The sequence below is a fragment of the Mustelus asterias genome, chromosome 9 (genome assembly GCF_964213995.1).
Source record: "Mustelus asterias chromosome 9, sMusAst1.hap1.1, whole genome shotgun sequence".
In the NCBI taxonomy this organism is placed as follows: Eukaryota; Metazoa; Chordata; class Chondrichthyes; order Carcharhiniformes; family Triakidae; genus Mustelus; species Mustelus asterias.
Genome location: NC_135809.1, coordinates 44,210,443 through 44,223,930, shown reverse-complemented (window position 1 = coordinate 44,223,930; position 13,488 = coordinate 44,210,443). Strand labels below are relative to the sequence as shown.

Here is a 13,488-nt window from a genome sequence, read left to right as displayed (position 1 = left end):
GTTTTCATTATTGTTTTAAAAGTCTCATACCATCTCTCTAACTCTGGATGGTATGCTGATGAATTTAACTGCTTCAGATTATTCATGATTTCCTAAAATAATAAAATTTGACTCAAGACCTGATTGTATTTCTTTATGCAAGCCGTATCCAGTAAAATAATTGGTAAATTATTCTATAACTCTTTTCGCTGCAAAAGTTTCTTAATGGAATGGCTTCTGGAAATCTAATGGATACATCCATAATCGTCAGTAAGTACTGATTTCCACTTTTTGTTTTAGAAAGGGTTCCCACACCATCTACCAAAACGATCATGAAAGACTCCTCAAAAGCTGTATGGGAATGAAAGGCACCTGTTTTATTACAGCTTGCGGTTTTCTTATTGCTTGACATGTGTGACATGTTCAACTACATCGTTGGGTGTCGGTTTAGCTCAGGACAGCTCGTTAGTGATGCAGAGTGACACCAACAGCATGGGCTCAGTTCCTGTACTGGCTAAGGTTACTCATGAAGGCCCATTTTCTCAACCTTGCCTCTTGCCTGCGGTGTGGTGATCCACAGGTTAAATCACCATCAGTCAGCTCTCCCCTTCACAAGTGCAGAGCAGCCTATGGTCATCTGGGACCATGGCGACTTTACCCCAGGCCAGTAAAACTGTTTCTGTATTTTGCCCAAGTTTTCCTTATTCCTAAAATGTTCCCAATGGAATCACATGGGCTATTTGCAGAATCTTTTCCTATACTGAGATATTGTACAATTTGATGAAGCTCTGCCCATTTTTCATCCTCAGTAACATGAGAAGGTCTCCACTTTCTCATTAGTGTATTATCCTTCACATAATAGCATTCAGGAAAACACACTGTTTGACAGACCCGTTTTATCTTTGCATCTCAATTCTGCAACTCTTAATTTCTTTGAACTAAACTTGCCAGTTGCCTTAATGCCCTTCCTTTCATCTTGGACCATTTCACTAAAGATAGCATCAGCTAATTATATCTCACGCCCCTTATCCTGTGCGACACTTCTCCTGTGCCCATGATTTTGTAATCACACAATCAGGAAACAAACCAGGATTCTCCATCTCTGTAGCTTGACTTACTAAAGGCTATTCAACTACAGTAGTGTCGCTATCTGTGACCCAGCTACATCATTCCCAAAGATAAATTGAACTCCCGCAATAGGCAATTTTTTTAACCACTCAAATCACTTCTGCTGTCTTTAAACTACTTCAAGTTTACTTTCACCAGAAGAATTATTTCAGCTTACCCATGAATATCACTTACTAGAACCTTTTCCTTCAAAATCCCCTCTGGACAGCAAATGTCCTTATTGTAAAACATTAGTGATTGACTTGCACCAGTATCTAATTATAATATCTTTACCAACTCCATTTTGTAAATATGAAAAGACTTTTCATTCACAAAGTCCTTAAACACATATTCTGCTGTTGTTCACTCTGACCCTGGATAAGCTGTACACACACTTTCACACCTCCATCCAGTCCTATTGTTTGTTTTACTCTGAAGAGATTCGACCTTATTTCTTGTTTCACAGTCTCAGAATTAATATTTAAGTTCCACAATTCCAACTGGTTTGTCCAATGCCCAGAACACTGATGTGATACAATGAAAGCATCTAATCTTCTGCATATCCCTTGTATCCCTAGCGCCTTCCTTTCTATTGAGGTGGGATCTCTTTGGAATTTTCAACTATTCCTTCTTTTAACTGACCGTCCCATTTTCTATTTCTGAGACCAACAAAGATGTTGTAAAAAAAGGTTTGATCTATGAACTAATTCATAGTCATCAGCTGCTTGTCTGTCAGTTATAACTTTTTGTTACTCCACGAGTCCTTACCAGTGAAGGCAATGAATCTTTAAATTCTTCCAAAAGAATTATTTCTCCGAGAGCCTCATGGGTTCCTTCTATCTTTACTGTTCTTAGCCACATATCAAAATTACTCTGTTTAACCTTTTCAAATTCAATATAAAAGTTTGTCCTGTTTTCTTATGTTTAAAAACTTCTGTCTATATGCCTCTGGTACCAACTCAAAAGCATCAAGTACAGCTTTCTTCACTGTTAGAGACACGTAGGTAGCCTACTTTGTAAAAGTAATATCCAAATCCCTTATGATTTTTTCATTTGTTTAACTATTTTTTTAAAACAAACAGAAAAATGCCTCCACATCCTTTCTATCAAATGTTGAAAGAGCCTGTACAAATGTAAACATCTCCCCACTAGGTTTTTGTCTGGAAATAAGTCCTTCTCCACCTTCCTTGTAATAAAAAATTACAACATGCTACTGTGCAAAGGGACCTGGGGGTCCTTGTGCATGAGACGCAAAAACCCAGTCTGCAGGTGCAACAGGTGATCAAGAAGGCAAATGGGATGTTGGCCTATATCGCAAGGGGGATAGAATATAAAAGCAGAGGTGTCTTGCTGCATCTGTACAGGGCATTGGTGAGGCCGCAGCTGGAATACTGTGTGCAGTATTGGTCCCCTTATTTGCGGAAGGATATATTGGCCTTGGAGGGAGTGCAGAGAAGGTTCACCAGGTTGATACCAGAGATGACAAACCTGTTAGAGTTCTTTGAAGAGATAACAAATAGGTTAGACCAAGGAGAGCCAATGGATGTTATCTATCTTGACTTCCAAAAGGCCTTTGACAAGGTGCCTCACGGGAGACTGCTGAGTAAAATAAGGGCCCATGGTATTCGAGGCAAGGTACTAACATGGATTGACGATTGGCTGTCAGACAGAAGGCAGAGAGTTGGGATAAAAGGTTCTTTCTCAGAATGGCAACCGGTGACAAGTGGTGTCCCGCAGGGTTCAGTGTTGGGGCCACAGCTGTTCTCTTTATATATTAACGATCTAGATGACGGGACTGGGAGCATTCTGGCCAAGTTTGCCGATGATACAAAGATAGGTGGAGGGGCAGGTAGTATTGAGGAGGTGGGGAGGCTGCAGAAAGATTTAGACAGTTTAGGAGAGTGGTCCAAGAAGTGGCTGATGAAATTCAACGTGGGCAAGTGCGAGGTCGTACACTTTGGAAAAAAGAATAGAGGCATGGACTATTTTCTAAACGGTGACAAAATTCATAATGCTAAAGTGCAAAGGGACTTGGGAGTCCTAGTCCAGGATTCTCTAAAGGTAAACTTGCAGGTTGAGTCCGTAATTAAGAAAGCAAATGTAATGTTGTCATTTATCTCAAGAGGCTTGGAATACAAAAGCAGGGATGTACTTCTGAGGCTTTATAAAGCACTGGTTAGGCCCCATTTGGAGTACTGTGAGCAATTTTGGGCCCCACACCTCAGGAAGGACATACTGGCACTGGAGCGGGTCCAGCGGAGATTCACACGGATGATCCCAGGAATGGTAGGCCTGACATACGATGAACGTCTGAGGATCGTGGGATTATATTCATTGGAGTTTAGGAGGTTGAGGGGAGATCTGATAGAAACTTACAAGATAATGAACGGCTTAGATAGGATGGACGTAGGGAAGTTGTTTCCATTAACAGGGGAGACTAGGACCCGGGGGCACAGCCTTAGAATAAAAGGGAGTCACTTTAGAACAGAGATGAGGAGAAATTTCTTCAGCCAGAGAGTGGTGGGTCTGTGGAATTCATTGCCACAGAGGGCTGTGGAGGCCGAGACGTTGAGCGTCTTCAAGACAGAAATTGATAAATTCTTGATTTCTCGAGGAATTAAGGGCTATGGGGAGAGAGCGGGTAAATGGAGTTGAAATCAACCATGATTGAATGGTGGAGTGGACTCGATGGGCCGAATGACCTTACTTCCGCTCCTATGTCTTATGGTCTTATGAGGGGTGTTGATTATGAGGAGAGACTGAGCAGATTGGGTTTGTACTCGTTGGAATTTAGAAGGCTGAGGGGGGGATCTTATAGAGACCTATAAGATAATGAAGGGGCTGGATAGGGTAGAGGTGGAGAGATTCTTTCCACTTAGAAAGGAAGCTAGAACTAGAGGGCACAGCCTCAAAATAAAGGGGGGTCAGTTTAGGACAGAGTTGAGGAGGAACTTCTTCTCTCAGAGGGTGGTGAATCTCTGGAATTCTCTGCCCACTGAAGTGGTGGAGGCTACCTCGTTGAATATGTTTAAATCACGGATAGATGGATTCCTGATCGGTAAGGGAATTAGGGGTTATGGGGATCAGGCGGGTAAGTGGAATTGATCCACTTCAGATCAGCCATGATCTTATTGAATGGCGGGGCAGGCTCAAGGGGCTAGATGGCCTACTCCTGCTCCTATTTCTTATGTTCTTATGTTCCTCTGGTGTGTCTTTTTTTTTTAAACTGCCAGCTTTTTAAGCTGCAAGCCTCCTTCTCTTTCCTCCTTCTTCCTTTGCTAACCTCTCCGTTTCCAAATGCTTTCCGGTCTTCTTTCTATCCCTCTCCTTTCTTTCTGCCTCTTCTCTTTGAAATGCGCTCTTTTTCCTTTTTCTTTATCCTTCATTTCTATTTGACATAGAACATAGTTTCTAAACATTTATCTTCGAAACATTCTCTCTTTTTCCCCTCTGCCTCCAATTCAAGTCTCTTCATTTGCAACAGTATCCTAGCCAATCCAACTGCCTCTCCCTTGAGATAACTCAGGTATCCCTTGCAACTTCAAATGCTTAGTTTATGTCATCTTTCTTTAATCCCAATTGCAAATTATCTGTCAATTCCATCAATTTAGTTACACTTCAAGGTTATATCCTCTACTCCCAAACAAGTCTTAGCAATTGCAGTCACCTTACTTTAGAATCTCACAATACCCCACCTGGTTCAATACAATCCTCATACTCATTACTTTTACAATCATTCATTCCAATACAAATAAGGAATCATGCATTCAATATCCTGTAAAGGGGCCCCAGTTTTGTTAGGAACACAGCTGATGTGAAATGCTAGGGCATTTCAAATCCGAGGAAAACTTGTGTGACGCTGGTTCCCAAATTTATTTTTTAGAATTTGGTATAATGTGAGAAAGGATGCGACCACTGAGGGAGATTCCAATTAGACAAAATAAATGTTTACTGAACAGTAAAACATACACCAAGAAAGGCAACTAAAAAGATACTACACACAATATTGTTAAATTAACCTAATTCCAATCCCCTCTATACCTCCCCAAACAATATCCTATAGGTTTTAAAACTAAGCAAAATCCAACAATAGTTACCACATTTGACACTTATCTCTTTTGGGATTGCTTCTGGTTTAGAATAGAAGCAACTGGCTGTTCAAACAGGATTTCCCCAGACACTGGCTTGTTTGATCTTTTCTCATCTGAATTACTTGTCTTAGAGATCCGTCTTAATAACATTTCTTCAATGAGTGCACCCTTTTAGAATATAAAAAGTGTGAAATTCGCCCTCATCTCTTTGACTTTAACCATCTGTGACTTAATTCCTGAAATTCTATGCCCATTTAATTCTCCAAGGAAAATATTTGTTTACAGTGCTGCTAGGCTAATCCAAATATCAAAGATCTCGGTCAAACGGTCTCCCTAAACAATTCCCATTTATTAGATACCGCAATTTTCATAACACAATTTCTTGACACAGCTGAAGTTGCTGTAGAGGAGTGAGAATCCACACCTTTTGACTTGGGTACAAGTGCTACCACTGAGCCACTGCTAATATCTACTGGCAGCAAAGGAATGTTATCACAAATCAATTTATAGTGACCAAGCAAGGATTTCATAGTGACCAAGCAAGGAAAGGGAAGAACATCCTACAACTGCCATTGCAAGTGATTTGCATGAAGATGACACTGAAACATATTTATTATTGCAGGTACTGAATTTCATCAGAGCTGAAATGTTTGAAAGACCTGAAGTCACAAGTTCACCGGAAGACTAAATAATCTTGTATTACCAAAATCAGGACATATTCACAGGAAACCAGAGACAAAATTTGAAGAGTATGTAGTGTATAATTCTGCATGATAAAGCATCTTTCCTACCCTGATAAATTGCCTTTATAGAACCTAACCAAAGAAAATCAGAATAGACTAGTTGCTTTAATAGAGCAACCTGATATCAGTTATCAAAGAATAGAGTTTGAATTCTACAATATTCCTCCTTGACAAACTTCCAAATACAATGATAGCTTGGAGCTTATCAATGATGCAATACATCACATTGAAGAGGTTGATCAATAACTCATTTGTTGTGCAAATGCGCAACCTCTTTGGAAGGTATCTAAAAACAATTATGACAGAAAGGCCTTTGATGGTGCCTTTCCCCAATAAGCCTTTGCAGTGGCAGCCCCAAGCTTTGGTAGTTCCCTCAGCACATAGTTCGGAAACCTTGGAATGTGTCAGTCTGCAACACTCAATCATGGACAACTACTTGCACTGGAAGACCAACAAGTATCAGACCAGAGAGCATCTTTCATCAAGTTGGTGATCCTCCAGCAGATGTTATTGATCGCGATGTGCATCCCTGGGAACACAGAATCATAGAATCATACAGTGCAGAAGAGGCCCTTCGGCTTATCAAGTCTGCACCAACACGCGTAATGGATACGAGGCAGCCCACCTCCACCACCCTCGCAGGCAGTGCATTCCCGACCATCACTACTCTGTGGGTAAAGAAGATTTTCTTCACTTTCCCCCTAAACCTTCTGCCCCTCTCCATGAACCTACATCCCCTTGTGACTGACCCTTCAACTAAGGGGAACAGCTGCTTCTTAGCCACTCTGTCCATGTCCCTCAATCTTGTACACAGCACAGAGCACAGACTACTGCTTCACAGAGCTGCCGGGGATGAACTTCAACAAAGACCACTGTGGCTCTTTCCAGACATTTTTTTGTGTTAAGAAGTATGTACTAAGTGCTAGTCACTCATGCACCTGAGACCTCTGATGATTGTGCAGCCAGTAACCAGAGCGTTTAAAGCTAGGCTACACATCACAATCGTGGTGATGAGCAGGCAGTACATTTTGCATGATAATTCTAAGCTTATGCAATAAAATGCTCAGGTGATGCATCAGAGTGATGTCAAAAATTAATAGATGTTAGCTATGGCTGCTAATTAGGTGGCCTTGTTTAAACTAATTCCATCAAAGTAAGGATGAATGATGCAAAAGCTTTTATTCTTGCATTTTGAAGATTCCTTACCTTTCACATCACAGCAAAGAGACAGGGTTACCCAATAAACAACAAAGAACAGAAAATAAGTATTGAATTCCATTACCAAAAGATGCATGTTAAGGTGCTTTGTTGCATTGTATTCAAGACCAAAGTACCATTCTAGTGTGCAGGTTAGAATGCACAATTAAAAGTATTATCCTTGGATTCTATCACTTTTATACTGCTTTCAACAAAAAAATGAGGGCTGATCATCATATCTGTGGTCAAATTCAATCAGGATTAACTTCCTCTAGGAAACAAGAGCATGAATAGACCAGAGAACACAAGAAACAAGAGAATTAATAGACCAAAAAGCCAATCAAGCCTGCTCCACCATTCAATACAATCATGTCTGACCTTGGATTTCAACTCCTTTTCCCGCCCGCTCTCCATGTTCATTGGCTGCACCTTCCAAACCTGTGACGGGGCAAGGGCAGAAGATGCCTGGAAACAACACCACTTATAAGTCCTCCTCCAAGCCACACCATCCTGACTTGGAACTATATTGCCCTTCCTTCACTATGGCCGGGTCAAAATCCTGCAACTCTCTTCTTAACAAGACTGTAGGTGCACCTACACCAAATGGAATCAAGCAGTTCAAGCACTACCTTTCTCAAGGGAAATTCAAGATGGGCAATAAATGCTGGCCTAGCCAGCAACATACACATCCCATTAGCGAATAAAAAAAGACCAAAAATCAGTCTATTACAGCTTTAAATGTATTCAACGATGGAGCATCCATAACCGTCTGGGACAGAGAATTCCGAAGATTTACAACCCTTTGATTTCTCCTCATCTCAGTCCTAAATGATCAGTCCTTTATCCTGAGACTTTTGTTGGAATTTTACCACCTTGCCCGCCCGAGGCCAACGGAGAATGCAGTTCTGCGAGCCTTACTCGCCCTGATAAAATTCCAAAGTATGTCCCCATGTTTTAGACTCCTCTGCCAGCAAAAACAGTCTCTCAGAATCCACTTTATCATGTTCCTTCTGAATTCTGTAGGTTTCAATGTGATCATCTCTCGTTCTCCTGAACTCCAGAGAATATGAGCCCAATTTAGTAAATCTCTCATGGGAGCATAATACACACTTCTCAGGGGCTGTCACCACAAGTCAGCAAATCTTTGCTGTATAGCCTCTAAAGCAAGTTTCCTTTCTTAAATGTGGAAGCCAAGACTGCACCCAGTACTCAAAATAGTCTCACTAAAACTCTGTACAGCAGCAGCAAGACTTCTTTATTCTTGTACTGCAAACCCCTTGCAATAAAGGCCAACATACCATTTGTCTTCTATTTGCTTGCTGCACCTGCATGCTAATTTTCTATGTTGCTTGTATGAACACACCCAAGTCCCTTTGAATGTCAACATTTCACATCTTTTTAAAAAATATTCTACTTTTACAACCAAATTGAATAACTTTACACTTCCCATTATACTCCAGCTGCCATCTTGTTGTCCACTCAATTCACCTATCCATATCTTTCTGCAGCCTGTGCCCGCCCCACAACTTACCTTTCTACATAGCTGAGTATCATCAGCAAATGTTGATGGATGAAAAGAAAGAGAGTAATCTAAGTAATTAATGTAAATTGTAAATAGCTGATACCCCTGCACTGATACTTGCAGCATTCCACCATTCACTGCCTGTCAACTTGAAAAAGCCCCGCTTATGATTCATTCACCAATCCTGCATCCAAGCTAATGTATTACTCCAACTCCATGAGAACTTTGGGGAGAAAATAGAGTCAACGTTTCAAGTCCAGATCACCCTTTTTCAGAGCTCAAAAGCAAACTACAGCAGATGCTGGAATCTGAAACAAAAACAGAAAATGCTGGAAAATCTCAAAAAGTCTGACAGCATCTGTGGAGAGATGCTGTCAGACCTTTTGAGATTTTCCAGCATTTTCTGTTTTTGTTTCAGATTCTAGCATCTGCAGTAATTTGCTTTTATCCATGAGAACTTTTGAAGCTGATTAACCTTTCGTGTGGCAGCTTATCAATTGACTTTTGGAAATTCAGGCCTACCACAACTACTGATTCTCCTTTATCTACGCTACTAGCTACACTCTCCAAAAACCTCTAATAAATTTGTCAAACAGGATTTCCTTTAGTAAAACCATTTGACTTGTTCTAATCATACTAAGCTATATGTCTTTCTAAGTGCATTGTTAAGACTTCTTTAATAATAGATTCCAACAATTTCCCAGCAACAGATGTTAGACTAACTGGCTGGCAGCTCACTGTTTTCATTCGCTCTCCTTTCTTACAAAGCGGTGTAACATTTTCCAACTTCCAATCTAAATGAGACTGTTCCTGAATCTAAGGATTTTTAGAAAATCATAGCCAGCACATCCACCATCTCTGCAGCGATCACTTTTAGAACCCAAGGGTGAGGCCATCAGGTCCCAGGATTTTGTTGGATTTTAGTCCCTTTAAGTTTCTCCATACCTTTTCTCTGTTGATATTAATTTCCTCAGTCTTTAAGCCCTTGGGTTACTGTTTATTTCTGGTATAAAACTTGTGTCTTCTACTGTGAAGATAGACAAAATATTTGTTAAATTCCTTTGCCATTCCCTCATTCCCCATGATAAGTTCTTCTGCCTCTGTTTCTAAGGGAGTAACATTTACTTTAGCTACTCTCTTCCTTTTTATATACTTATAAAAGCTTTTACAATTCATTTTTATATTTCTAGGTAGTTTATTCTTATTTTTCTTAACTTTTTGGTGGCCCATTGCTGGTGACCAAAACACACCCGATCCTCAGACTTGCTACTTTTTTTTGTAACATTGTAAGTGTCTTCTTTTAATCTAATCCTTAACTACTTGAGTGAGCCATGGATGGGTCTTTCTTGCTGAGTTCTTGTTTTCCAATGGAATGCATTTTGGTTGAACTTTTGAATTGTTTTTAAAAATATTTCCCACTGTTCATTTAATGCCATACGTTTTGGAATATTTATCCAAATAAATCTTAATCAACTCTCCCCTCATACCTATGCAAATTGCTTTGTTGAAATTTAAGACTCTGGTTTGTGATTGGAATATGTCACTTTTAAACTTAACGTGGAATTGAATGGTATTATAGTCATTATTTCCCAGAAGGTCATTTACCATGACAACTAATTAATCCTGCTTCATTACAAAATACTAAATCGAAGATGTATTACTCCAAGAAACTGTCATGAAAGCATTCGACAAACTCACTTTCTAGACCACTCTTGCCAATTTGATTGTCCCAGTCTGGAGGCCAGATCTTTTCTCACTAGTATCCTGAGGTCATCCTTTACTATCAGAGCTACCCTTTCGCCTCTGGCATTCCTCCCACCCTTCTAAAATATTGTGTACTCTGGTACATTTAATTTCAACTCCGATCACCTTATCATATCTCCCTAATGATGATTAGATCAAAATCATTTTACTTCTATTTGTGCCACTAGTTTATCTACCTTATTGTAGAAGCTTCAAGCATTCAGATAAATAACTTTTATTTTCATTTTTTAAAAACTTGTATTCCCCACAAAGACTTTATCCACTGATGCACAATGGTTGTTAAACTCAGTCCCTTCCTCTCCCACTCTGCTAGCCTTTACCCACATCGCTATACCATTCCAATGCCTTGACCTTTCTTGTTGGATTTCTATATCTCCCTTTACCAGAACTCTTCCTGTCCTACCTGCTTTGTTAGTTTAAAACCCAGTACACACCCCTAGTTATACAATTGGCCAAGACACAAGACCCAGTCCAGTTCAAGTGGAGCCCACTCCAATGAAATAGCTCACACTTTCTGGAGTACTGATGCCAGTACTCCATAAATTGAAACCCCCTTTTCCCATACCACTCTGAACCACACATTTAATTCTCTAATCTTTTTGCACCTATGCCAATTGGCATATAGCTCAGTTAACAATCCAGAGATGATTACCTTTGGTGTTCTGCATTTTAATTTGGAGCCTAACTCGAGTTTGGTTCTACCTATGTGGTTGGTTCCCACATGGATCATGACAACTGTATCCACCTCCTCCCACTTAAGTTCTTTCGCAGCCATGAGGAGATGTCCTTAGCCCTGGTACCGGGCAGCCTTCAGAGCTCCCTATTACAGCTGCAGAGAACACTATCTATCCCCTGATCTTATGGTCTCCCATCACTACCACATTCCTTTTTACTCCCTCCATTTGAATGGCATCCTTCACCATTATGCCATGGTTAGTTTGCTTAACCCCTTGCCGTCCACCTCCTCATCCATTCATGTACTAAGCACTTTGTACCTGTTGGACAATGTCAGGGGCCGAGGCTCCTCCATTACTATATACTAGTTTCCCATACCCGCCTATCCTTGACCACTAACCAACTCTAAATTTCTTCTTAGCCCAAGGGCAATAAAGTGTCTAGATAACTTTCCCCTTCACTGATGCTTTAGTGTCTGCAGCTCAGCCTCCAGTTTAATAACTGAGCCAAAGCTCCTCAATTTGCAGACACTTATGCCTTGGATCACACTGGTGTCCGGGAACAATACACATTCTGCACTTTCAACATATCACCTGCCCTGCCATCTTTGTTATGTTTATTAATTATTTTTCTTAGTTAATTTAGAACTATTAAATCGTATTACTCCCATTAAAAACTCCTGGCCGGCCAAGATTTATGTGGAGTGGTCCCTCTCAAGCCATAAGCCCATGGCGACAGACTAAGTTTATTTATTTGTCACAAGTCGGCTTACATTCACACTGCAATAAAGGTACTGTGAAAATCCCCTAGTCACCACACTCCGGCGCCTGTTCGGGTAAACTGAGGGAGAATTTAGCATGGCCAATGCACCTAACCAGCACGTCTTTGGACTGTGGGAGGAAACCAGAGCGCCCGGAGGAAACCCACGCAGACACGGGGAGAATGTGCAAACTCCACACAGACAGTGACCCATGCCCGGATTTGAACTTGGGTCCCTGGCGCTGTAAGGCAGCAGTGCTAACCATTGAGCCACTGTGCGACTAACAACCTCTTCCAGGAATTTCTAGCTGTGGAAACAGACAAAAGTCTGCCTTAATGCACCACTAGATTCGGGAGGAGAATTGTAACTACTCCATATAAGCTCTACTACTGTTAGTAACCCTTACTACTACCAATAAAACCTTTCAAAACTCAGGTAATTTATTTGTAATTGTTAGATAAACAAGCAAACTATTGACCAACCACTTACCTCTTTTCCAATGTTACACTTTGATTTTTCTCAGAAGGCAGTCAGTCCACAAACTAAGCTGCTTCTCCTTAGCGGGTGGTAGGGGTGGGCCATGACCTCGCGCCCTTCCGTGCAGACTGCAATGAACCCTCGCCTTTCGCACAGTCTGCAATGAACCCTTATTTTTCTGCACAGGCTGCATCCAACCCTCACCTTTCCTCCCTCTTTGCATCAAACCCTCATCTTTCTGTCCTGTTTGCAATGAACTCTCGCCTCTCTCTCTCTGTGCCACTTAAAATGAACTTTTTCCTTTCCATGAACTCTCACTTCTCTCCACTTTGTTTAAAATCCCTCTTTTGAATTATACCAATTTAACTTCTCGCAATGATAAATTGCTGATCAGCCCCATATCCTCAAGAGGGAAACTTGGTCATTTGTTGTTTTTCCTCATCAATCTATTTATGCACTTGGTTCTAAAGTTAATTTGGTGCATCTACATGCGTTTCTCTGATCTAGGTCATTTACAATCTCCATTTATTGTAAAGTTAGGTGGTTGCTTTCCAGGATTAGGGTGGTTACTCTTATTTGGTCAGAATTGATTGAAATTATTATACAGCTTGTGAAATGTACAAATCTTTCAAATGTCCCAAACTTACCTTTACTGCTATTAAAACAATTAATGTCATCTGAGAATTAGTACCACAATTTTTTCTCCTATGGTAGGGTAAAAAAGGTTCTAATATTTTATCATGGACCAAAATAAATAAATGTAAAAGGCACCATTGAGATGATGCCTTTCAGAATGCTCACTTGTTTGAGTTACCAAGTTAACAGACTCAATTTTCATGTGAACACGAAAACAAAACAATTTGGATTGGGGCAACTAGTATTAGTGACCAAATTCTTCCTAACTGTCCAGGAAAATGGTCTACAAAGAGGTTTTAACAAAAGAGTGGATTGTATTGCTATTTCCCACTCTAAAGATATAGATTGGTGGAAGCAAAGAAAAATGGGCAACTCTGCTGCTTGAAAGCAAAGGACAAAGAGTGAAATGCAAGCACTCTCTTTAAACTACAAATCTGATTACTGCAGTAGTACTCTTGGCATCTCAGCAATATTTGTTGCTGTGTTAGGTGGTTCTTCATTCATTGTGTCAACTTAATTTTTTTTAAAAACCTGACA

The 13,488-nt window shown here is 40.4% G+C and overlaps 1 protein-coding gene across 2 annotated transcripts in view; it reads right to left on the bottom strand.

Annotated features, from left to right (window-relative positions):
- LOC144498653 (peroxisome proliferator-activated receptor alpha-like) overlaps positions 1-13,488 on the bottom strand; it is a 77,044-nt gene that overhangs the window by 43,215 nt on the left and 20,341 nt on the right. The window lies entirely within an intron of this gene.